This window comes from Passer domesticus, chromosome 8, assembly GCF_036417665.1.
Source record: "Passer domesticus isolate bPasDom1 chromosome 8, bPasDom1.hap1, whole genome shotgun sequence".
In the NCBI taxonomy this organism is placed as follows: Eukaryota; Metazoa; Chordata; class Aves; order Passeriformes; family Passeridae; genus Passer; species Passer domesticus.
Genome location: NC_087481.1, coordinates 56672027 through 56696642, shown reverse-complemented (window position 1 = coordinate 56696642; position 24616 = coordinate 56672027). Strand labels below are relative to the sequence as shown.

The following is a 24616-nucleotide window of genomic DNA, read 5'->3' as shown; positions in this document are numbered from 1 at the left end:
ACCCAAACCATTCCAGGATTCTATTCCACTCTAATGACATTTCTGTCCCTTGCACTGTGCAGGGACAGAGCTGTCCCCAGCCCCAGTGAGAGGACACCCAGGTTCTCTCCACACCCCTCTCGAGGCAGTTGGAGCACGGGGTCCATCACAGCTCCTGAAACACCCAGAACACCCCTAGTGTCAAGTTTGGTCTTCTTTTTGCCAAGGTCGAGATTAAATGTGTGAGAGGGTATTTCTTGTTGGGACTCAGATGTTTATTAGTTCTTATCCCTGTCACAGTTTCACAAACCATGAGTTCTCCAGCACTTCACTCCAACAAATTAAAAATAGAGCTGTGTCTCTCTCTCTCTACAAGGCCTTTTAAGGATAAACTGTCCAATTAAGAAATAACACCTCCATTATTTCTACTTTTAACCCAATAACCAACCACCCATGCCCGTAATGGGGACTTTTTTATCCAATTACACAAAACCACCCAAACCCACGGAGAAGAAGGTGAAGAAAAAGATGAAGAAGGACCAGCCTCCACCCCAAAACTTCCATCTTGCTTTACATATATTACTGTATTCTAAACCCTTAAACTCTGAGTTTCCCACCCTGTGATATCACACACTTCTATCCAAACTCCACACTCACAATCCCAGTTCTGTCATTCCATTTTGGAAGCCTTCTCCACGGCCTCAGGTCAATGCAGTGTTCTCCTGGGGGTCAGTGCCTGGCAGCACAGAAAGTCTGAAATTTCCAACCACAGAAAGTCTGAAATTTCCAACCACACAAAGTCTGAAATTCTCAGCAGCCAGGGTTCCAACACCCAAGGTCATCACGTGTGGCACAGGACACGGCCACAGTGCTGCCACCACTGTGTGACAATCAGGGACATCCAGGAGCCCGGGATGAGGACCCAGCTGTGCCTGTACCTGCCTGGCTCCCAGGGTGGAGGACAGGGAACCCCTGGAGCTGTAGCTCAGAGTGCCAGGACTAATGAGAAGCTGCTGCCACGCTGCTCCTGCAGCAGCGGGCAGAGATTAGGAGCCTGTCAGAAGCCATCACTGGTGGTTTGGGGAGCGCTTTCTGAAGTCAGTCTGAATTAATAAATAACGACAAGCTTCCTCTTACAGCTCTTTTATGATGGGGATGGGGCTGCATGAAAATCAGCCGAAAAGGGAACAACTTTGGATTATTAATGGTCACTTTTGTTTAACAAATGTTTTTTGTACAACCACCTTGTGCATCCTGGGAAGGAAGGGTGTTCAATTATTCAACTGAGCATTGAATTATTTGTCTCTTTCATTTGTTTTCCCAAACTAAACAGATTGTGTGTAGAAAATCACTGTTCCTAGGGTTTTTATTTTGGTTTTGCACACCCGTGCTGATTAAAATACTGCAACTGTCTGAGCTCTGTCACAGTGGATTGCTCTTTTTCCTTCCCAGAAAGGTGCCTTTTTCAACAAATCACGTGGAATTTACGCACGCCTTCGGATAATCCCAGAGTAATTAATATAAAATTATATTCCTGAGGAAAAAAGAACAAAACAACAACCCACACTGAAGTTTGGCTTAAACCAACAGAGGACTGGCAGTCTCTGCAAATTATCCGGGTAAATTAGAAAGTATTCCATTGTACCTCCACAGCTCCCCGTTGGTGCAGCTCCTGTCGGGTTGTATATGGCTGAGAGCAAGATATCTATTTAGTCATGTTCACAAAGTGCTGAAACCAAAAAGTGGCAAACTAAAAGGAAAAAATAAGAGGTGCTTCAAGAGATTTGCCCTGGAATGCTCCAGAGTAGAAGTGGCACAAGATTTTCCAAGGGAAGAAACAGAGAATAGGGGCAAGAGAAGAGGAAAGAGCCAACAATGCCCTCAGGAGAGGATGCCCTGACTTTGGGTCTGCCAGCCCTCACAAATAATAAAACAACTGCTACCTGTCACAATGGTGAAGAAAACCCTGAAAACGTGGCCCAGTGCAGTGATTTTTGTCCTGGCACAAAATGCTCTTCTTTGAGCTGGCAGGGCTCAAAGAAGAGCATCTTGTGCCAGGACAAGGCTTCAGACTAGGAGTGGGTTTAGATGGGATAGTAGGAAAAATTCGTTCCCTGGCAGGGTGGGCAGCCCTGGCACAGGGTGCCCAGAGCAGCTGGGGCTGCCCCTGGATCCCTGGCAGTGCCCAAGGCCAGGCTGGACACTGGGGCTGGGAGCACCTGGGACAGGGGAAGGTGTCCCTGCCATGGCAGGGGTGGAATGGGTGGGATTTAAAGTCCTTTCCAACCCAAACCATTCCATGATTTCTGTCTGCCTGGGTTTGCCTAAAATGAAACAGGAAGGCAGGCTGGGTGCTGACCCAAGGCATCACACTTTAAATTTCTGAGTGGGACCTTCTTCTCTGCTCATCAAAGCACAGGAGAGAAGGAGAGAATCCCGTCTTGTGGAAATCTAAAGCAAAATTTCCCAAAGCATGGAAATGGAGCAAACCCCCCAGGAATGAGGTGGAAGGTGCAACTTTGGGAGGTCAGGTCTTGGTGCACAGGATGCTGCAGAGTCACAGAGAGCAGTGCTGAAATGAAATATCATCAATATCTCCTTCTCTACAGGTGTTCAAAAACCACTTGGCCACCATCCTGAGTGATGTGCTCTGGGGTGTCCCTGCTGGAGCAGGGAGGTTGGACTCCATAACCTCCAGTGGAGGTCCCAACCGGATCCATTCTCTGATTAACACACTGAAAATACTTCCCAAAATTATGAATACATGAACACCAGGCATTCATCTCAGGGATTCCACACAGGAAGGTGACTGCACCCACAGCTTCTGATGTATATTTTTTTTTCCATCATTCCCACAAAGCTCAGGACAGCTGCACATTCCTGGTTTACCTCTGGCTGCTGCAGGACACTTGCTGTTCTGTGAGTCTCTCCAGCCCAGCTGAGCCCTCTTTCACTTGGATAATTAATTTGAAATTAAATATTAAATATTAATAAATATAGCTCAGGTAATAAATTGCATATACTAATTTAATTAAAAATAGATTATAGCATATTTTACAAATGGGACATTTTTGTAAGGAAATATAATGGACTTGTTATGTTTCTACTTTATCCTAAGAAGGAGCAAGCTTCTTGTGCATTTAGTCCTTATTGTGTCTCATTAAATTTTTAAAGACAGCTATTTTAATTGTCAAGTATTTGACAGACTGCTTGAAAAACCTGACACTTAAGTTTCAATTTTACAAAATGCATTTTTAATGAGGACTTTTGCATCCTACTTTATTTTCTATAATCATTTTGAAGGTGAAAAAAATGAGGGGAGAAAGGGGGAAAAACTCAATCATAATAGAACTTGCATACCTGGCCAAAGAATCTTTTTAAATTGAGGGGTTCATTTGGGATATCTCAGGCAGGATCTGGGCTTTGCTGTGCCAAAAGTGAGTCTGATCAGCAAAACCCATAACTTGTCCCCAGAGTTGTGAGAGTTCACTGAGACAACCTCACACAGTGGGGTTGGTGGGTTCTGATGCAGAAAAAAGTTTGAGTCAAGGGTGCAAATCTCCCAGGAGGACTGAGAGTTGTGGAATCTCCTCTCTGGAGACATTCCCAATCCACCTGGACACATTCCTGTGTCACCAGCTCTGGGTGACCTTGTCTTGGCAGGGCTTTAGACTCCATCTCCAGAGGTCCCTTCCACCTCTAACAATCCCATGAGGGTCAAAGTGAACCTGAACCATCTTGTCCTCACCAGAAGCTGTGTCTGGAACAGAACGGGTGCTAAAATGTTGATTTCTGCAACATGCCCTCCACACCGAGCCCCGTGGCAGAGCAACGCCACCTCCTCTCTACCCATGCCAGCAAGGTCCTCCTCCATGAAAAAAAAAGAAAAACCAAAAAAAAAAAAAAGAAAACAAAAAGCCAGAAGGATGGAGAGAGCTTTGAAGACAGGTGGTTTAGCCCAAGAAGCCAATTTTCCCCAGAGGAGAAGTGGCCATTCCTGGGAGCGACGCATCCCAGGGCGCAGGGAGCGCCAGAGCCGATCGCCAGCAGACAGCAGGGATAAAAAACAAAGTAGCACAAGGAATGACCTGAGAATGCACAAAGCAGCTGTAATTCACCCAGCCAGGGGTGGAACTGGCCTGGTAGGGGGAGAAGCAATTAGCAGAGGGAGGCAGGGGCCAGCTTTGTGTTCCACCCTCCCTGCCGCTCTCCTGCCTTGCTATATCCAGCTGCTGGCCAAGCAGGATGGGATGAGCTGGCAGGGCTCAAAGTTGAGCCATTCTGTTCCCCTTCCTCACTTTCTTGATCTTGTGCTGCTGTTTAACTCTTTCTGGGAAGTGCCTCTGCCATCAGAAGCTTCTGGGCTGTTAAAATTGACAGTGGGCTGGCAAATGGGGGCTTTCCCCTCAATGCAAGAACATTCACTGGCTGAATTCCCTCTGGGAAAAAACGACCTCACTGCCTTCCTTAAGAGCACAACAACTACGTGCTTCTCTTTGATCCTTCTTTCTCATAAGGAAATGTCTCCATGTGGGCAAAAGTCTCATTTCCCCCCCAGTTTACCCAACTGAATGGAGTTGAACCAGGCTATGAGCCCGCAGAACTGCAGACAACAATTTGGAGGGAAAGGCTTAGCACATCACACAACCACCAGGGGAGATGCAATTGATTCACTAACAAGTTAAATGGATTTTATGTACCAATTTTCCATGTGTTAAATACCTGGCAACCCACGAGGACACTTCTCCTCCTTAAGGGAGGGAGAGTCACACCCTGAAGGAAGACACAAACACACCTACAAATATTTTATACTGTTTTAATGTGAAATACATGTTGTTCCAAGTTAACCACTGACCACTAATGTCAGCAGAGGACCTGTTGCCCTTCTTGGCAGTCTCTCTGATGGCCTGGCCTCATCCCCTGTTCCTGCTTTCCCTCCTCTCATCCCTCTTTCCTCCATTACCTGTGCCCTGCAGCGCTGAGGTCTGTGCTCCTGACACATGGCCAGTGTTTGAACTTTGGAGATCAAAACCAGGTCAGAGATTTCTACTTGAATTGAAAGTTCCCTAAAGATGTCACCTCGCACCAGTGACAAAAACCTCACCTCACTACTGCACTGCTACCCAAATAATCCTGGTAAAATTCCAAGCTTTGTGAAGACTGTCACAGAATCTCCTGTCCAGTTTGAAACCTGGAAAGTTTTCCCATCTCCTGCACCCTCTCTAGGCTCAGGTTGTCAGCGATGAGGATTCCCTCTCTGCAAACTCAGCAGGAACCGAGTCAGCACAGACTGAAGTGTTTTACAGCCCATCTGCACCTGGAGATGGTGTTCAAAAGGCAAACCCCAGAAATTAAGGGAGGGAGGGATTTATAGCAGTGCCTTACAGCCATGGAAAGGTTAGGGATTGCATCTCATCCCCAGGTTCCGTTCTGAAAGGATTCTAAGGGATGCAGTGGTGCCTGGAGTGCAAAGCACACCACTGTAAGGCACAAAAGAAAATAAGTTTACTGATAAATTCCCACTGATTTAATCATAGTCTAATCCAGGCTATGGTGGAAACAGTTTGTCCCTTGTACATTCCACAGAAAGAAGGGAATGAAAGGGAAAGGAAAGCTCCTGTGTCCTGAGCTCTGTCTCTCCCTCATCAGAAGATGCTTCTGTGAAGGAGAACCACCAGATCTCTTCTCCCCCATCCCAGGCACTCCAGTTACACCTTTACAGTCACCTTCCATTATGATTATTGTTATTACTACTATTTTTTTTTAGTCTTATTGATAGATCTTTCCAACTGTATTGACATAATCTTTGTCCTTGCCAGGAATTTCCAAATGAAACCAGAGGCAGAGATGCCCCTGTCAGAGTGCAGACACCCCAAGAAGCCAAGGAGAGCAAACCCCCCAAACCTGTTCACATCACCTTCCTTTTCCCCAAGAATCACCATCTCCCAGAGAGCCCTTCATACCTGCAAACATTTCCACCTTGCAACCAAACCCCTCAAAAACCAATTCACCACTCTCTGTATTTGATTTCTACCTCTAACCACATATTTTGCTCAAGCCCTGGTCACATGCCAGCACCCATCTGTGTAAATACACAATTTTTCTAGCTGAATTGCACAACCACAGCCACGACTCAACCATAGAAAGATCATGTAAATAATGGAAGCTGACAGCATAAGTAATTTTTTTCATGTATCAGACGCCATGGTTGACTGCTGAACTGTGAGATCTGCTGTTTTTAGACTGTGCTAAGTTCTCCCCTTTCACCCCTGAAGATTCGAGACTAAAGGCTGGATCTTGAATCACAGGCTTCAGATGTTTTTCTTATCACACAGCTCAGTCAACACTTGCTCACATCCTGTGACCTTTTCCTGCAGCGAGCTGCATCTCTCTTCTGCCTTTCAGGGCTGCTTATCCAAATGGTCACTGGTGGAGCTGGGGACACAGGGAGTGACCAAGCCACGTGGCTCCTCAGTGTCCTAATGGACAGGGTGGCTGAGGAGTCACTAAGCCCATAAAGAAGAGGTGAAAATGCTGTGGAGCTTTTAGTATTGGTAATAGTTCCCATTAAGTGGAGAAATCCATCTTGCAAATAGGAGATATTAAAGACGGCGAGTCCAAACGCAGGGAGGAGCATGAGGCTTTGGGAAAAAAGTGTCAGGTCTCTAACACAATGGCCTGTGTAATTGGTTCTTTTGAAGTTTCTAATCACTTTTGGAAAGATCAAGTGGAAGTGACAAGTGAGGCTATCGGAACAGTGACTCCGTACAATGGTGGCACATGGGACTCGAACTGGTTTGTGTGGTAATTGTTAATTGTTTGGGGGCTTCCTCTAAGCACAAAACATATCTGAAGAGTTGCTGTTAGGAAAAAAAAATTTCAGAAAAGTCCTCCCAGTATAAATTATGTGGTCAGTGTTTCAGATCTCATACAAATCATTTGCCTGTGAAAATGTTATCAAAATATGAGCTATCCCTTTCAAATATATTTTAAACAATGTTAATGTATTTTCACATGTCATCAGTTGACAGCTCCACCATCGTCGCTCGTCAGCCACCAGGGAAATTTGCATGCATTTGAATTCACCCTGCCAAGCACAGGCAGCCCAGACTGACAGCCGATTTAACTGGGTGATAAGTTAATCTGTACAACATTTGATAGATTTCTGTCTTTTACCTAAGCCAGAGTTGGTGGAAATTATTCAGCGAGGGGATTTGCAAACGGGTCGTGTCTCTGCTGAGTCTCGGTGGGAGGTGTTGTATTTCTTCATGGGTAGTGCTGGTCTCCACCTGAGCTGGCCACATCAAGCTGAACTAAATACCATCCCAAACCCACCAGGAATCACTGTTTCTAGGCTTTTCCTTCCACAAATCTGAATCTTCAGCTAAAACTCAAGTTAATGATGAACGCTGAGATGGTTTTACAAGGAAGGCCAATGATCTCCATCTACCACCTGCCTGCTCCTGAGGTCTTCCTTGTTCCCTCAAGCAGCACAGCACATCCAAGGGTTGGATCAGACCCTGGGGCAGGTTCACCCTGTCCCAAGGCTCAACACAACATGAGGAGGTCATTGCACACCACAGCATCTAAAATTCCAGCAGAAAACAACATCTGCCAAAGCTCTGCCGCAGCCCCCCAGAACCGCACATCCCTCAGATGCTGGCAGCCATCATTAAACCAGACACCACCAGGTTTTAGACACGTCCCTTGCATTGCCAGAGTTTTTCATTAAAAAAATCCCCTACATCCAACAACACCTTCTGCTCCCTCACAGAAACCCTGATTACAGCAAAATCAGTGCTGTTCATTTGCAAGGCCACCCAAACAGGGGGCTCCAGGCTTCTGCTGGGGTTGTGTGTTTAACCACAACAAAACACAGAGGGCATTTTGATGTTTGGAAATGCCCAGAAGGAGATTTCTATTTACTTTCTCTTCCACAGTACATTACCAAAGCCAGGAGCCTCAGTAGTCAGCAAGCCATTATTTATTTATTCAAAACATCTTTCATTTCCTGAGATGCAGCGTGTTATTTACAGGGCACACACTGTGTTGTTACATGAAGTAAATTTCAACGGGCAGATTAAACTCGGGATACTTCACCCATAATGATATATCCTGATAATGGCCATTTTCAAAGAGTTGCTAAAATGTAAGTAAATATCTCACTGGTTTCAGGAGGAAATGCTCTGAAAGGGCAGGCAGGGTAAGAGAGCTGCTGCTGCCATAGGCAGGAGAGTTTGATGAATGAAATTTAATGGATAGACCCTTTATTCCAAGTTGATGGAGAGCTAGAGAAAGCTTTGGAAGCACAAGAGATAAATCTGTGCTGAGCCCTTTGCTCAGATGCAATTTCAAATAAAACTGGTCCATTTGCAGCTTTTGGAAAGGAGCCTTTCCTCATCAAGGCAGAGGTGCAGGCTTAAAATATTAATTAAATAAAACTCAAGTCTACATAAGCCTTGAAAGCAGGCGCCAAGAAAAGGAATATATTGAACCTAAAGGTAGGTTAAAAAGTGGGAATACCTGTGGGCAAGTTCCAGTGGGGAAATGTAGGTCAGGATCCTGATCCTCAAAATGCATCACCATAATGTTCCCTATCTAATGTACAGAGTGTCAGTTTTAGAGACAATGAGATTTTATACATTTTTTATGTGTAGAAACCCTTGATGTCAGCAACCAAACCCAGTTATCCCTCCCCAGTATTGCCATGAGTCTTTCCTGATCTTCATAAGTGATATGAAGGCTGATAAAACACCTCTTAAAAATCCAATAATTGCCTGAAAAATCAGCAAATGAACCACTTCATCCAAGACATATACATTGCGGACATTGAACTGTCACAACTCTGCACAAAAATCCCATTTCCATCTGTTTTTGTGCTGTAGCTGCTCACTGGGCAGAAAGCAGGCATGGGAATAACCTGTGAATTCACAGACCAAAACAGCAAAAGAGGTATTTAACACCAAAGTGGAGGTAATTATGGTAAATTTAGGAAATTCTCTGTTCAGGGGCCACTCAAAATCACTCTGAGTAAGGGAGGTCAGGGACGGGGCTGGAGGGTGGGAAATCCTTAACTGTGAACCAGGAGAGACAAAAGTCTTAAAGAAAATAACTCCTCTGTACTGGACTTTTAGAAGCACAGAGCAGGGAAAAGAAATATACATTGTTAAATAATAATAATGATAATGATGATAATGATGATAATGATAAAAACAACAACAATAATAATCCTCTAGGAGCAGCAAGGAGGTCCTGGGCTGCTCTGAACTCCACACACTGAAGCCTTTGCAGCAAACTCAGGAAAGTGTGTGTGCCCATCAGGCAGCCACTGATCTAAAACACTGAAACACTGCAAATCTGAGCCCTCTGGACTGCAAAAGTGATGCTGGACAACTCAATTCACACATTTGAGCCTTAATTTCTCCCCAAAACAGAGATAGGAACCCTACTTTTAGCTCTGATGGTTCACACAGACACGCAAGACCTTGTGCAACGGGACCCAGCTGCTGCTTTAACAAAAATAATTTAACAGGGGATAAATAGCCGTGGTATTAGGGGTGTGAAAAGCCAGGAGGGGAGTGAACAGGATGAGGGGAGGTGGTGTGAGGGGTGAGGAGGTTCCTGCAGGGGAGGGAACGGGAGCTGGGCCAGGCACAAGGGGGTTGTGCCCGGAGCAGAGCAGGGAGGGAGGCAGAGGGTCCAGCACAGCTCGGGAGGTGCTGCTCTGGTGCTGGGCTGCTCTCCAGGGCTGGCATGTGCTGGCAGGTTCCATTTCCATGTCTTTGTCCTGGGAAAGCTCCTGGCACATGGCACAGGCAGCAGCAGGACCCCTGGTCCCTCCACTGCCCCCCCAGACAATGCACAAAGCAGGGAGCCCTCGGAGCAGCTCCTGCCTTTTATCCCTCACTGCAAGCAGCACAGAGGGCAAAATGGAAATGCAACCCCTCCAAAAACCCCACAGAACTTTTGGTTCAATGGGAGATTTCACTGCTGTCAACTGCAAATCAAGAATTCGGATTTTTACTAAAACTGGTAAATTTCTTATGCTTATTTGCACTTACTTCACTCCTCTCTCCTTTAAGACAATGATAATTTATCAGCTTTTTCCTCCCTCAAAAACCCCACAGAAAGTTTGATTCAATGGGAGGTTTCACTACTGTCAACTGCAAATCAAGAATTAGAATTTCTATTAAAACTGGTAAATTTCTTTCTCTTGTTTTCACTTAATTCACTCCTCACTTCCTTAAGATAATGATCAATTTTTGCTCCCACGGTGCACTGGAGACTGTTCATGGGCATAGTCCATGTTTTCTGCACCCAGTATTCCATCTTGAGGCACAGATTTGTCTCTTCTGCAGCCAAAATTGCAACATTAAACATTATAATTGTAATCTCCTGGCCACAAGACCAGATTTTCCCCTTCTGCCTTGACCAGGGGTCAGCACTGATGTGCAACACTTCATCCAAAGTGTTTGGCAGCAGCTACTGCAGGCAAAAAAAAATAAATTCCACTCTGCAGGATTTTCAGCCAGGACAGAAAAAAAAAAAAATGCCAATATGTGAAAAAAAATTGAAGGCTGATTTTAGATAATTAAGACTTCAGTCCTCTCATCTCTTTGGAAGAAAGCAAAAGAGTTTCCAAATATTTTCTTCTCTTTTCGAGCCTATTAAAAGCACGCACGATGTAAAATATGCACACACGATGGGTATTTAGGATATTTTTCAAATTAATATCTCAAAATTCAGAGGGAAAAGAGAGGGACAGAGAATCACAAAGCCTCTCTTTCCCACCCAACTGAGCTCAGCAAATGAAGCAGCTTTCCCGAGAGCCAGGGAATGTGTGCTCCCCATGGATACCAGGGGCTGCCCCCCCAGCGTGGTCACCACGGGCAGGCACTCGCCTCCCTCTCCCATATGGCACAGCAGCCCCAGCCAGCTCAGGTAGCAGAAGGCACTCCAAGAATCCAGCCTGACTTTCCAGTACATGAAGCATGGAAGGGTCGAGCTGTGCCTCATCTGTGTCCCTACAAAACCAGAAGCACTGGCATCTGCAATCCAGAGCATCATTTGGCACAGTGAAAAAATTTAAACTAATTTTCAGTTTTTTGTGTTGTTGGTTTGGGGTTGGTTTTTTTTTGGTTTTTTGGGTTTTTTTGTTTTTTTGGGTTTTTTTCCCATCCTCCCCCCCTGCCAGTGCCACATGGTGATTTTTGTCCTTCGGAGAGGCAAAGGCAAACACAGGCATGCTCACCCTCCATTGTCAAAGGGAGAGGTTTCCTAGCAACAATGCCGGTATGAATGGAGCCCAAGTTTCCTTCCCAATCCCTTATGTGGCATTAGAGCAATTTGTAACACACAGGGAAGGGGGAAAGAAGGATCTGGGAACCCTGACTATGCAGCGGCACCCCAATCTGCAAATCAGTTTGTCAAGTTTTGTTGGCACCACAACTGCCAAGTGCTTTTAAACACTTATTTTTTAAGGTACAGGCAGGAGGAAATCCTGGAGTCTGCTCCCATCCTCTGTCCCAGCACCACGTGCTGCCCTGAGCCCCAGGAGCAGGGAAAGGATGCTGTCCACAGCAAGGAGAGCAGCCAGCACCTCTGCTGCTGTGCTCTGCTTCTCAAACCACCACAAAAACTCTGCTTTGAGCAGACTGAGCTTCAGGCAAACACCACTCAGCCAAGGCTGCCAGGATATTTGGGTTGTTTTGGCAAGAGGCTGTGAAATGTGCACTCAGCATCTCCCAACTGCAGCCACGTTATTCCCTACAGAGCCCTCACATGCCAAATGGGAAGGTGTTGGAACAAGGGAAAATAACACTGCAGCAGTGGAGCCCAGAGGAAAAGCAGCAGGAGCTCCTGGGGGCTCCCAGCAGCTGCTGCTCCTCGTTCCCTTCCTGCACAAACCCATCCACACTGCCCAGCACCACAGCAAATCCCTGCTTTGATGGCACCAGACATCCCTTCTCCTCACATTCCTTTTTTTTTCACCCCTCAGCCAGTCAGGCTCCCCAGAGAGACAAAAAAGGTCCTCTCCAGGAAAAGAGCTGTAACAGAAATCAGAGATTTAAGGAGCCATGGAATGGTTTGGTTTGGAAGGGACCTTCGTGCCCATCCCCTCCCACCCCTGCCATGGCAGGGACACCTTCCACTGTCCCAGGCTGCTCCAACCTGGCCTTGGGCACTGCCAGGGATGAGCCACAGGTGTCCCAGCTGCCCCCAGCCTCTGTTTTTAATTAGTGGTGTATGATAGGTTCCTAAATTAATCCTCTCTTCTGACTAGCCAGGAGCCAAAGTGCTTCCCTGAGCCACCAGTTGGAAATGCCCAAAGTTGCAGGGTTTGAGTGCTGCACATCATGTCTAACAAGGGAACAATGACCCCTCTTACCCAGAGTGGGCCCACGTTTCCCATATCCCAAATCCAATTGTGTGGTGCCAGCCACAACTCGGGGAGGGAGCACCCTGCACTTGTCACATCCATGAACAGCTTTTGGAGCCTGCAGCTCGTTGTGAGCTCCAGAGCTCCGGGATGTTTATTTACAGGGCACCAGGCAAGACATCTGTTCAGCCTGGCTTTTTAACTGGAAGGGAATTTATCCTTGGCAAATCAGTTTTGGGAGTCAGGAGCTGGTTTCATGGCAGGCCGAGGGCTTGGCCAACACTATCATTTAGTTTGATTTTTGTCCCTTCTCCCAAGCACTCTGCCACAAAGAGGCCACGCTCAATCACCCGAGATGTGCAGCTAGAAGTGATTAAACAAAATTAAAACACTTGTCTGAGCAGTGGTGATGCTTCTGACGGATGAGGTTTGAAATGCTTTCTATGAGTTTAACAGGGAGTAAGAAATCATGAGGAATATTGCAGGGCTGAGACCTGGCCAGGAGTCCCCTGAGCTTGGCAGGGTGGGTTATGGGGACACCACCCTCCCCTGCACATCACAGGGACCAGGCCAGCTGGGCCCAGTACAGCACCAGGCCACACTGAAACTGCTGCTAAACCACATGGAAATCTTCAAAAAGCCCCAGAAATAAATCTGGAGGATCTGCATTTTCTTTTGGCCATACTCCTCTTGTTTTATTTTTTTTTTTTTTAGTTTTTTTGCACATATCTGAGGGGAAAGGGGAACAGCCCTGTGATGAAGATACCAAGTTTTCCTCACCATGGCAAGTACCAAACCCAGCCAGATGTGAGCCAATATCCCATGGCAGAACACAGCACAAGAACCCAAATAAAGGCCATCATCCATCAAGGCATGGCTATGCCTTTTCCACTTGAAAAAAAAATCTAAAAGCATTCAAGAGATATAAATATTTACTTTCATAAAACATTTACATTCATTACAGGCAAGACTTAACAAACAATCTAAGTGAATTTTAGCTGAACGTGGGAGCTGTGCAGGGTAATGACTGTGCTGACCAGCTTCAAAACCATATTAAGACTACTGATTATTTATTATAAAATGCCTGCACAGAGGGAGAGACCTAATTGTGTGATGAAGATCCCAACCCCTGTGGGTATCACAGCACACTGTACCTGTAAGAGTCAGGGCTCATTAGCCTAATCACAAAGAATAATACTGGGAGCAGAGCTCTGCAAAGCCACTGATTTTTTACTTCCTACGAGTTTCACAGAAACACCCTTTTTTCCCCCCCAGTTTGGTGGAGTCCTTTATCTTCTATCCCTATCTGGCAACCGAGAGCCTTCCCCCAAATCCTCACTGCAGACAGCAGCAACCCCAGGCTCTGCAGGGCCACAGACATTCAGCATCTCCTGCAGTCCCTGATTAATCATCTCCATCCTCTCACTACGTGTGGAGCCACGGAGCCCGAGCAGGGGAGGGTGGTCAGCAGATGTGTGGGTGGTGGGCTTGGACAGGGAGCTTTTCCTCTGCATTAATCTTGTGCATACAGGCACGGGTGCAGCAGGGATTTTTTTTTTTTTTCCAGTCTCTAATCTGTGTCACTGATGAGAGGCTTCCTTGTTATGTTGCTTTGGAATAGAGATACAAATTTGTTCAGTTGGAATCCCTGCGCCTTGCTGCAATGAGTTTTGAGTGTGAATGTATCCAGGATAGGATTCATACCTGCTTGTTTCATTTTCCTGCCCTTTTCCTCTGCCCTGTTCCCTCTCCTGCACGAGGCAGCACTGAACAAAGTTAACACTGATTTTTCATAAGAAGAAATATTGCCAGGTTTGTCTAATCGGTCTGGTTATCTAGATCCATGTAGGAAACACCACACAGCTGCATTTTGCACCTTTTCCCTCCACCTTCCAAATAAAAAAAACCTCCTATTTGCTCTTCAAAACCATTTGGCCATCAGGGAAAGGTCTCATCCTTCCAGGAGGTTTTACTTTTACTTTGTTCACTTACAAGGCTGCCCCACAAGTGGCACAGGGACAGAGCAGAGCCCTGGACACGAGGTGGCTCCTCCAGAACAGCCCAGCACTGCCCCATCCTCCCAGCACAGAGAAGAGCTCTGTTTTTTGGGAGAACCACCATAAATACCCTGGATTATGGGTCCCCACTGAGTGCAGTGGGATTTCCAAGCAACGGGAAGAGCTGGTGTAGAGTATTTTGGACTCTGCTGCTGTCGTCACCCTCAGGGCAGGAGTGCCAGGCCCGCAGGGACAGGCTGTGAACCCAGCCCCTGGAGACACCAGGAGTATTTCACTCCATATCCTCCCACCTCATAAATGCCTTTTTAACTCCGGGTTAATCCCCAACAGCACTGCTGGTGCACTTAAATCCCCAGAAATGAAGAGGTGTGAAGCCATAAACCCGCGGCTCCTTGGCCGGCGGCAGCGCTGGAAAGGCTTCAGAGGGACCATGTGCTTTTCCAGTCAGGAGCTGTTGGCCCCTGCTCTGGGTGTTCCCTGGAGCACAGAGGCAGCCTGACCTCCCTGGCAGCTCTGTGCACACCCCTGAGCTCCTGCCCCTCCGCTGAGAGCAGTTTGGCACCACGGGCCTGACGCCCAGCCAGCCAAACGCATCCCTAGATGTGTTCACAGCCACTGCTGCTCCCTTTGACTTGCTCCAGAGGTGTCCCAAGGGCTCTGTGCTGCTGCCAAGAAGCCATGACATCACTTACAGGATTAATAATTGCAATGTATTCACTGATATGTTCACAATACATTCACAGACTCGTATAACAGAGTTCTGCCTAAAGCCAATGCCTTCCTTATCCTCCTTCCCACACCCCCAGTTTTCCCATTTGCTCATCCATTTCCTCCCAGGGAGAGAAGGTCAAAGTTTGGAGTAGGATTTAGGAGTATTTTTCCTCTTAAACCAACAAAACCCACATTACTGAAATGACTCCTCATTTTGAGCTCCAAGCTCTCTGCACAGCCCTTACTGAGAGTGCACTTTATGAATTCCCTAAGAAAGAAATCACAAAAAACTTTGTTCCTTGTCCTGTTATACAGGATTTAGAGAAGAAAGATTCTCCCACTGAAGTTTTGGAATGGGAAATGCAGAACAAGAGCTGCACAAAGCCAGCCCCAGTCACCCTCAGGTTGGTCTCAGTTATTTCACAGTGGCTAAAAGTCTGTGCAGAGCAAACAAGCAGAAAGGCACAGCTCCTGCTGGGCTGTAAAGAGCCTGGCTCCTGATTTTATGGCATGGAAAAACCCAAGGAGAGGAGGGGAGGGCTGGAAGGAACAGGGGCTGATGGAGACAAAGGCCATGAGAGGGTGTGAGCTCACCCAGACAGTCACACTCTCTGTTTCCCACTTCTCAGGGCCTCCAGCAAAAACACGGATTTTCAGGGGTGCAGTGTGTGCTTTCACACCCAGCTCAGAGGCTTTTTGATGGATGGAATGGGGGAGAAGCACAGAAAAATTTGGAGACCATGACCCTCAGGCACATAAAGACCAAAGCATCACCTGCTCCAGGAGGACCAAATCCATCTCCCACTGCCCAAGCACAGACTTGCTGCATCCTGGCTCCAGCTCAGAGGGCTTTTGGACTGAGCTCAGCTCCCCTGAGCAAACCCAGCCCCACTGGTGGCAGGAATGAAGGTGTACAAATTCCCATTATTGCCCCAGAGTCACAGAGGGGGAGCCAAACAAGGCCCTGCTCTGAGCAGAGATTCACTAAACGTGTTTTGACGAGTCCCAGATTTAGTAGTTTTCTTCACTCTGAGGAATTTAAATGGGTTTTTGTTAGAAATTACTTGGATGTGATTTCCCCCTCCCCTCCGCTCTGATGAGACCCCTCCTGATCCAGCTCTGGAGTCCACACCATCAGAAGGATGTGGAGCTGCTGGAGCAAACCCAGGGGAGGCCACAAAGATTTTCCAAAGTCTGGACCATTTCTGTTTTGGAGCCAGGCTGGGAGAGCTGGGGGGCTCACCTGGAGAGGAGAAGGCTCCAGGAGAGCTCAGAGCCCTGCCAGGGCCTGAAGGGGCTCCAGGAGAGCTGGAGAGGGACTGGGGACAAGGCATGGAGGGAAGGACACAGGGAATGGCTCCCACTGCCAGACAGCAGGGATGGATGGGAGATTGGGAAGGAATTTTTGGCTTTGAGGCCCTGGCACAGGGTGCCCAGAGCAGCTGGGGCTGCCCCTGGATCCCTGGCAGTGCCCAAGGCCAGGCTGGACACTGGGGCTGGAGCACCTGGGACAGGGGAAGGTGTCCCTGCCATGGCAAGGGTAGAAGGGAATGCACCTTAAGGTCCCTTCCATCCCAAACCCTTCTGGAATTCTATGAAATATCTGTGGCCACCTCATTTCTGACCTGGCTGTGCTCTAACCCCTTCCTAGGGCACCCTGAAGGAATCTCCTCTGCACAGACCCACAGCAATGGCAGGTGCCCTTGGGTGTGTCCCTGCAGGTTGGGACCAAGGTTCCCACAGCCCAAAGTCCTTCCAGCACTAAATGTTGGAGTGCTCCTTCAAAAGCACAAGAGTGAGAACATCTCAGGGAGATGATTAGAGAAAGCAGGCAAAGAATTAGATTACATCTTTGCTCATTAAAGAAAGAAAATTCCTGTAAACTGGCATGAGCTTATCATAAAAGTATTTTCTTTCCCTTGACAGTTTTTTCTGAAAAAAAAAAAAAAAAAAAAAAAAAACAACAAAACAAAAAAAAACCAAACAAACAAACAAAAAAAAAAACAAAGAAAACATCTTGCAGACCTCAAAAGCAGACAAATAAACAAACATCCGAGTCACCTTGGGTTTTGGGGTGGTGGTTGTTTTTTCCTTTTCCTACTGCTCGCAGCATCACAATTTTCTGAGAGCGTGAAAATAAAAATAATATTTTACATTAAGAAAGGAGACAACTTCAGATTTGACAAAGCTCTTTTTCTTAGTATCGACAAGCAATCATCATCCATCTTACAAAGGGGAACTTGCCTCACAGCACATCCACACCATCACTGGATTTCTGGTCCTCGGAGGACTGGGATAACAAACGAATCTTCACCGGCTTCAATGATTTCAAAGCTAATCAGAAGATAAAAAGGCTGGCAGGACAGCTGACAATACATTACTAACCAACAACAGATCTGTGCAGGACATTTATGTATTTAAATTCCAGGCGTGGGGAAGCTTGGACACATTCCTTGAATACAGGGATGCTGGAGTGAGACAAGACAAAGCAGGGACACCTCACTGGGATTGGGGTGCTCTGCCTGCTTCCCACCAGGATGGGACCCACACTCTCCATCATGACAACACTCCAAGGTGCCCAAAGGTAGCCCTCTCCTCACTGCTTTATCCAGGAAAGCAAAACAAGTAAGAGATGGCAAATCCCAGGGACCCTATCCAAAAATTTCCAGGGTTTTCTGGGAGACAAGAAGAGTTTCAGGATGAACACATGAGATGGCACATCAGAAAAATAAACCACAGCCCTTCCCGTGGTCTGAGCAACCAGAGAAGGAGGAAAAATTCTTAAATACAGTTAAAATTTGGGTAGTGTATCAAAAACTTCCCTGATTTTCCATGGTATTTTCCTGATATAGACCTTGCTTCCAGGGATTCTTTTCCCGTGCCATCACCTGAAGCCATCACCTGTTCTTTCCATGGGGTGTGGATATTTTGAACAAGGACAATGGTTAAAATCCTGATTCTTAAATCAAGCAGAGCTTCCTGGCTCTCACAGAGGCCCCAGATTTCTCTGCATTAAGGTCAGCAGCCAAATTCCCATAAAACAGGTTCTGCAGAGGGAAAATGTGCTGGATCCCAATCATCCTGACACTGTTTGTATTTGGGATTCAGTATTTGGTGGCCAAAAAGACCAATTTGAGTGTTTTTAGCAGAGCAATGTTTGTGCAGTAATACTTGTTCAGAATCTGATGTTCTTTCTTGTGCCTTCATAACAATGAATAGAAGTCATGGAATGGTTAAGGTTGGAAAACCACTGGAGGTCATCTCATCCAACCCTTCACTCAAGCAGGGTCGCCTGTAGAGGACATTACTCAGAACCTTGTCCAGAGACAACACCAGATCAGCCACAAATGCTGATGGAAAACGTAAATGCTCCTTCAATATTTACTGGGAAAACTCTTAAATCTATGGATAGATCCCTCTTCCAAGGAATCTGTTCTCCAAAGCAAATGCCTGCACCTGTCTGACCTAAAATAAGAGCAGCTACGGAGATCCCAGTGATCCAAAGGAGTTCCTCAAGTGGAGGAACTGCAGGAGGGGCAGCCTGTATTCCCAGTGCCAGGAGCTGATGAGAATCCTTGGAAGGGGAGCCCAGAGAGAGGCGGCTGGGGCACCTGAGTCAGCCTTTGATGAGAGAACAGCTCCCAAAGAAGAGCTACAATAACCTCCTGCCTCTGGAAAAATGTTAAAACGTGGCTCAGCAAGAATTTCCCATTGTTCCCCTTCTCCTCCTGACTCTGGAGTTCAAAGCAGTGCAGCTGTTTCAAAGACAGAGGAATAAATTTAGATTTTGGTGGCTGATCCCAAGTTTCCCAAAAGCTTCTGACAGGAGAGGGATCACCGAGGGCAGCTGTAATTGGTGCAGGGGCATTTGGATTATCTGCAGATTCCCTGATTATTGATGCAAAGAAACCTCTGTCAGTTTGCTCGGTGGGGCTCAGGAGGAATTTTGGTGGAAGCCCAGAATTCCTGATGATCCTTTCTGGCACCAGAGCTCCCCCATCACATCCACTTAGAGCCACTCCATGGGGCTGGCACGGAGCTCTTCTGCCCTGACTAAACCCCAGCTCCTGAGACAAAAATAAACACCAGCCCTTTATCACCCACGGTTCCCCTCACATGGCTCCGAGGACCTGCCAAAAAAACATCTGGAAAAGCACCAGGATTGCAAGGGAAAGGGGCTGATGGGCTGAGGGAAGCAGCTCTATCCCCCCACACAACTGCTGCACTAATTTATTACATTTTAGTCTTTGGTCAACTTTGAGACAACAACTGAAGAGTGAGTTTCCATTACAACATCCATCATTGTATCAACCTTATTTTTTGTGATATTTTGTAAATTACAATAAATTTGCTTTCTTCTGAATATTCAGATGCTTCAAAAGGTACCCAAAGGATGCAATTAGACCCTAGGGAAATATGCTATTATGTGCACATATCATGTTTTGCATAGGCTTTCCAGCATCTACATAATTTATGTTTTTCTGCATAATTTCCCCTTTTTATGTTTCCTATGTGTTTGTGAGATAATGCAGGAGTCAGTTCTCTCCCACCAAAAAAAAACACAGAGAGAACTTAAGTCTGTATTCTTACTTCACCCAATCTGCTTCACTTCCCACAAAACCCTTGGAGAAACCCCTGGAGAAATCCTTTCATGTGCACCAAACATCAATGCCCGAGGAAAAACCCAGAAGGTCGAGGCAGCTCTCTGAAAGGAACCAGAACCTTGTCCACTCCCATATTCATCTGGGCATTCCGAGGGGCCTCTGACGGATAACGTTGGGATGGGGAAGCTTTTAAACTGTTTCTAATCCTCGCCTGGCGTTTGAGCCGCGCGAAAATAATTCCCCCAAACTTTCAAGTTGCTTTTTAGCTTTCCGCGCCAGTCGCTCGCGGCCGGGCTGGCTTTTAATTAAAAATAAAATAGGAAGAACAATAAAATAAAAAAATTTAAAAAATAAAAAAAGAGGAGAGTTTTCAGGCAGGATGCGGGAAAAGGTGATGCCTACTCTTTCCTTTTTAACTCTGTTGGATGGAATTTCTAATTTGACGATTTAAAATTGATTTTTTTAAAAAATGCTTTAAACAGGGAAAAAAAGTGGGGTTGATGGGGGATGATTTCATGCAGGTGATGGCCACAAGCTGAGACCCCCACTAAAGTACTTAAATGTGGATATTCCTCATTTTTAGGATGTGATAAACAACTCATGGATTGGAAATTGATATTTAATGTCTTTGGCTGGATTTTTTGTGCTCTGTCTCTCAGGTACTACCCAGGGATTTCTCTTCCTCAGGAGGTCAGGGACAAGAAATAGGGAATTTTCTTGCACCCCCAAACCCCATCCTCAGTGCACCCCTCAGCCACACTGGTTGCTCCACATGCCCCAGGTTCTAGAGTCATGGAGAGACTGAGAAAACCTCCTGAAAAGTCAATAAATACACTGAATAATAATTAATAATAATAACAATAATCGCCTCATCTTTGCATTCATGTACTTTATCAAGTGCTCAGAAGATTGAACCCTTCAGCCTTAAAAATAAAAATCATTCCAGACAAACACATAATCCACCCATTCTCATAAATTAAAAAAAAAATCATAATACAAGCAACCACTCCCAAACACGGTCCCTGCAAGTGAAATTAGGAGGGAAAAACCACATTTCCCTTTCCACCTTCCCCAGAATATTTTGGGCTAATCCACTTATTTAAAACTCACTCCTGAGTCTGTGTAAAATCAGTCATGGAGCAGCAAGGAGACATTATAAGAATGTTTTCTTCTCCACAAACCAGGACAGCCTTCAAATTGCCAACAGGAAAAAAAAAAAAAGAAAAAAAAAAAGACTCATGCGAATAAAAGAAAATATTTCTGTTGTGAAACCTGCAGCGTGAAGCAGCAGGAATAAAATAATCTGGTAAAATTTAAAGAATAAGATTCTTTGTAGAAGACATAAGAGAACACCTGCTGTTTTCCTTATTTTTTATTTATTCTAATTAATAACTTCAAACTAAGCAGTATGCAGATGTGTAAAAACAAACAGCCCCAAAAAATTTAAAAATGAATACTTGTCATTTAAAAAGTTCATTTGAAGCTGAGAAACTGTATGATTAATTAATCAGAACAGAATCTGCTTGCTTAAAAGCCTATTGACATATGTTTTAAAATCATTTGTGTAATTCAAGATAACGAAGAGCAAGGACCACGTGCTGGATTCTCTCCCAGAGCCACCACCTCATGAGTGTGAGAGAGATGATCACAGTCACTTGGTGCTATAAAGCTTATTTCTAAATTTAAAAACACAAAAGAGCAGGAAGATGCATTTTAGAGAAGATTTCTGTGTGCTTTAGCTCCTCTTTCTTCACGAATCAAACCTAGTGGTGCTCACTCATCCTCTCCTTCTTTTCTATTTATTTATGAAAAAGCTCAGACTCTCACACCTCCCACAAAACACTGATTGATTCCATATATCCAGCCTGTATTGATAATAAAATTCCCAAGGAGCTGAAGGACTTGGAAAAAGCTGAAGGTTTGGCCAGGGCAAAAGGTACTAAAAGGAATTATTTTATTCTAATGAAAGCAAACACAGCAGGTCAAGCCTGGGTTTGGAGTGGTGAGGGAAGTGAAATAGTAAAAGAAATTAATTCAGGAAGAAAATTCCAGGTAGAGAGGACAGTGATGGGTGGGAAACAGGGTTTGGGAATGGGTTCATGGTGTGCCCTCAGTCCCTGCCCTTAGACCTTTCTCCAAGCACTTCCCAAGAAAACCAAGGAGCAGTTTAAGATTCCTTTCCTCACACATTGTGTAGGGATCACCCTTCCTGCCAGCCGTGCTGGGACCTCAGCAGAGCAGAGAGCTGCTCACGCTGGAATTGTTTGGGCCCACCTTTGTCCCTCTAAGATGGGGAGCCAGTTCCTGAAAGCATCAATCCCCTCTTAACCCCATAAATGTTGCTCTAATTTAAGATTCTTTTCAAAATTAAGTGGCTCAGGAATCACCTCCAAGATCGAGTCCAAGCATTAGCCCAGCAGGGCCAAGGCCAGCACTGGAGCTTGCAGCCCTTCCTCCAAAGGTCCAACTCTTACATTTCATTGTGGAATTGCAAAATTAAACAAATCCATGAGAGTTCTGAGGATAAACCCCACCTTTCTCTCCAGGGGCAAGGGAGAGGAGGCTGCTCAGCCTCTCAGGGAACACCCAGGACATTCCCAGCACCCAGTGTTCCAGGGCTGGGATAATCCCCTGCTCACCAGCAGCCCCAGAGCAAACCTGGGACAACCCACAGCTGCCCATGAAGGGGCATAAATTAGAATTAGTCTCTTAAAATGGATTTATAGATGTAAACTACACCAGAGATGCTGGAAAGGATGAACTTCCTTCCACCTCTGCCCTTCCCAAAGCACTTCATTTCTGCTGCTCCTACTGCAGCATCAGCATCTAAACCAGAGCTCACCTAAATCATGGTCATGCCAGAAATAAAAATCCCTTGCAAATCTCTTTACACGAAGGAAAACAAATTTCAAACCAAATTCTTTTGAGCAGCAACCACCATCAAGATTATTGGGTGTAAAATCCCCACGGGAAAAAAAAAAAATCAACGCAGGGAAAACAAAATACAGCTGAGTCCTTCAAACTTCCTGGTACTGCTTGATCATCTCAGATACATCAAAACAGGCTTTAAAAAAAAAAACAAACAAAACAAAAAAAAAAAAAAAACCAAACACCCACCTTCAATAAACTGTAAGTTTTCAGTCCAAAAGTGTTTATCACAAAATTCCCAGGCCACAATAGTTAAAAGCCCTAAGTCAGCACTAGGAAACAGTAGCCAAGGATAGATTTTCTACCTCTCTCTATATTTCTGTGGCACCTGCGTGGCATCTCCAGGTCACCAGGATTTACAATCCAAGGAGGACTAGCTATCCATGTTTTATGGAATGTACACAAAGATGTGTTCCTTGCTTTCAGAGGGGTGGGGGAGAGATCCCAGGCAGTTCTGACCTCTGCTATTTACAGAGACCTTTCCTGGCAGGGGCTGCGCTCCCAAGAACAGCCAAGAGATTATTTTCTCACTCAACTTTTTTATTTACAGTATTGTAAAAATAAACGTGACATATTTAGGGGATGTGTCATATTTCATTAAAGCTCAACCAAGGCACATTTTGGACTTTTTATTTTTAAAGTTTGTCCTTTTTAAAGCATAATTTTCTGACTGGTTTTCTATTTTCTGTGATCAAAAATTTATCTCAATGCCCAGATTTTGTACCCCTTCAGTTACCATCTCAAAAAAGCAAATAAGCAGAGACCTTATGAATCTTACTGGACCAAGACAAATAATAAAATTCCATTTTATAGTAAAAAGGACCATCCTGAAATTTAAATCTGGCTCTAATAGGAGCTGAGCAAGTACACATTTTTTCAGGCTCCTACGCACGGTTGCATCCTAAGCAGCAAATTAAAAAGGAAAATATAAAGCCCAGTTTTAAATCCAACTGAGGTGCAATGAGTTCATCTGCTGGATAAAGTATCTGATCCAGGCTGAAGGGATCCAGCAGCTCTCTGAGTGCAATATCACCTTTTCATTTTGGTGGGTGCAGAAGAACCTCAGGGCAGCTCTGAGAGGGAGTAGATGGGATGCAGCCTTTGGAAATGGGATTTTGGGACATCACCAGGGTAAATTCCCCATGAAATGACAGCAGTAGGCTGGGATAGGACCATCCCTTTTGTCCCCAGCACACTCCCACCAGAACCTCTTAACTAATGGCACTTAAAATATGGTTATTTTTAAAATATTCATGTAAGAGGGGTCTGCGGCTGCAGTGCCATGAACCTCAGGAGTGTGAATGTCTGCTCCCCTCCCATCCCTGCCCTGTTTGCTCTGCTCTGCCTTTAGAACTCCCCAGTGCTGATATTTTCCCTTTTCCCTGGAAATAAGAGTGGGTTAACAGCTTCTTATGCAGTGCTGGCACAGCCCCATGGGACAAACCAGGACACAGGGGTTTCTGCAGGGGCAAAACCCTGCTCAGGCCTCCCTAAGCCAGCTCTGAAATCATCAACATGGACCCTCACACACTGAAGAGATATTCCTTGTGAGAGAACCACCCCAAACCACTCAGGCAGCACTGGCACATCCCACAGACCTGAAACACCCAGAATGTTCTTTTAATAAATCCATCCAATGAAATGCACGCCTTGCTTTTCAAAGTGCAGATATTTTCCAAAGTTCACCTGGAAAATGTGGCACCACAGCTTTCTCCATTCACTGTCTTTGACCAAATTTGCTCAGTTTCCTCCAAAATGTTTCCCCCTCGGCTTTTCCCACAAAACTCAAGCTGGGATGGGCCCTGTTTGGATCTTTCAGAGATGCTCCTTGCGTGTTACCAACACCCAGGGCTTCATTTTGGGACAGAAAATTGCAAAGTCCGACATCTCCTGACTCAGTAAATTCTCATTCACGCACGTGGGGTCATCTGGTTTTAATGTTAACAGAGAGCAGGTCCTGAAACTGGGAGCACAGGACTCCACAATGCCCATTCCAG

At 45.6% G+C, this 24616-nt stretch overlaps 1 long non-coding RNA gene across 2 annotated transcripts in view; it reads right to left on the bottom strand.

The window, feature by feature from the left end:
* The window catches only part of LOC135305912 (uncharacterized), a 46826-nt gene that overhangs the window by 12439 nt on the left and 9771 nt on the right, over positions 1–24616 (bottom strand). The window contains exon 1 of one of the 2 annotated variants that reach the window (XR_010366904.1): positions 17149–17217. The exons of the other annotated variant lie outside the window; for it this stretch is intronic. This is a non-coding gene — a long non-coding RNA (uncharacterized LOC135305912). Of the gene's footprint in view, positions 1–17148; positions 17218–24616 lie in introns of those variants that run through there. 2 annotated transcript variants of the gene reach the window in all.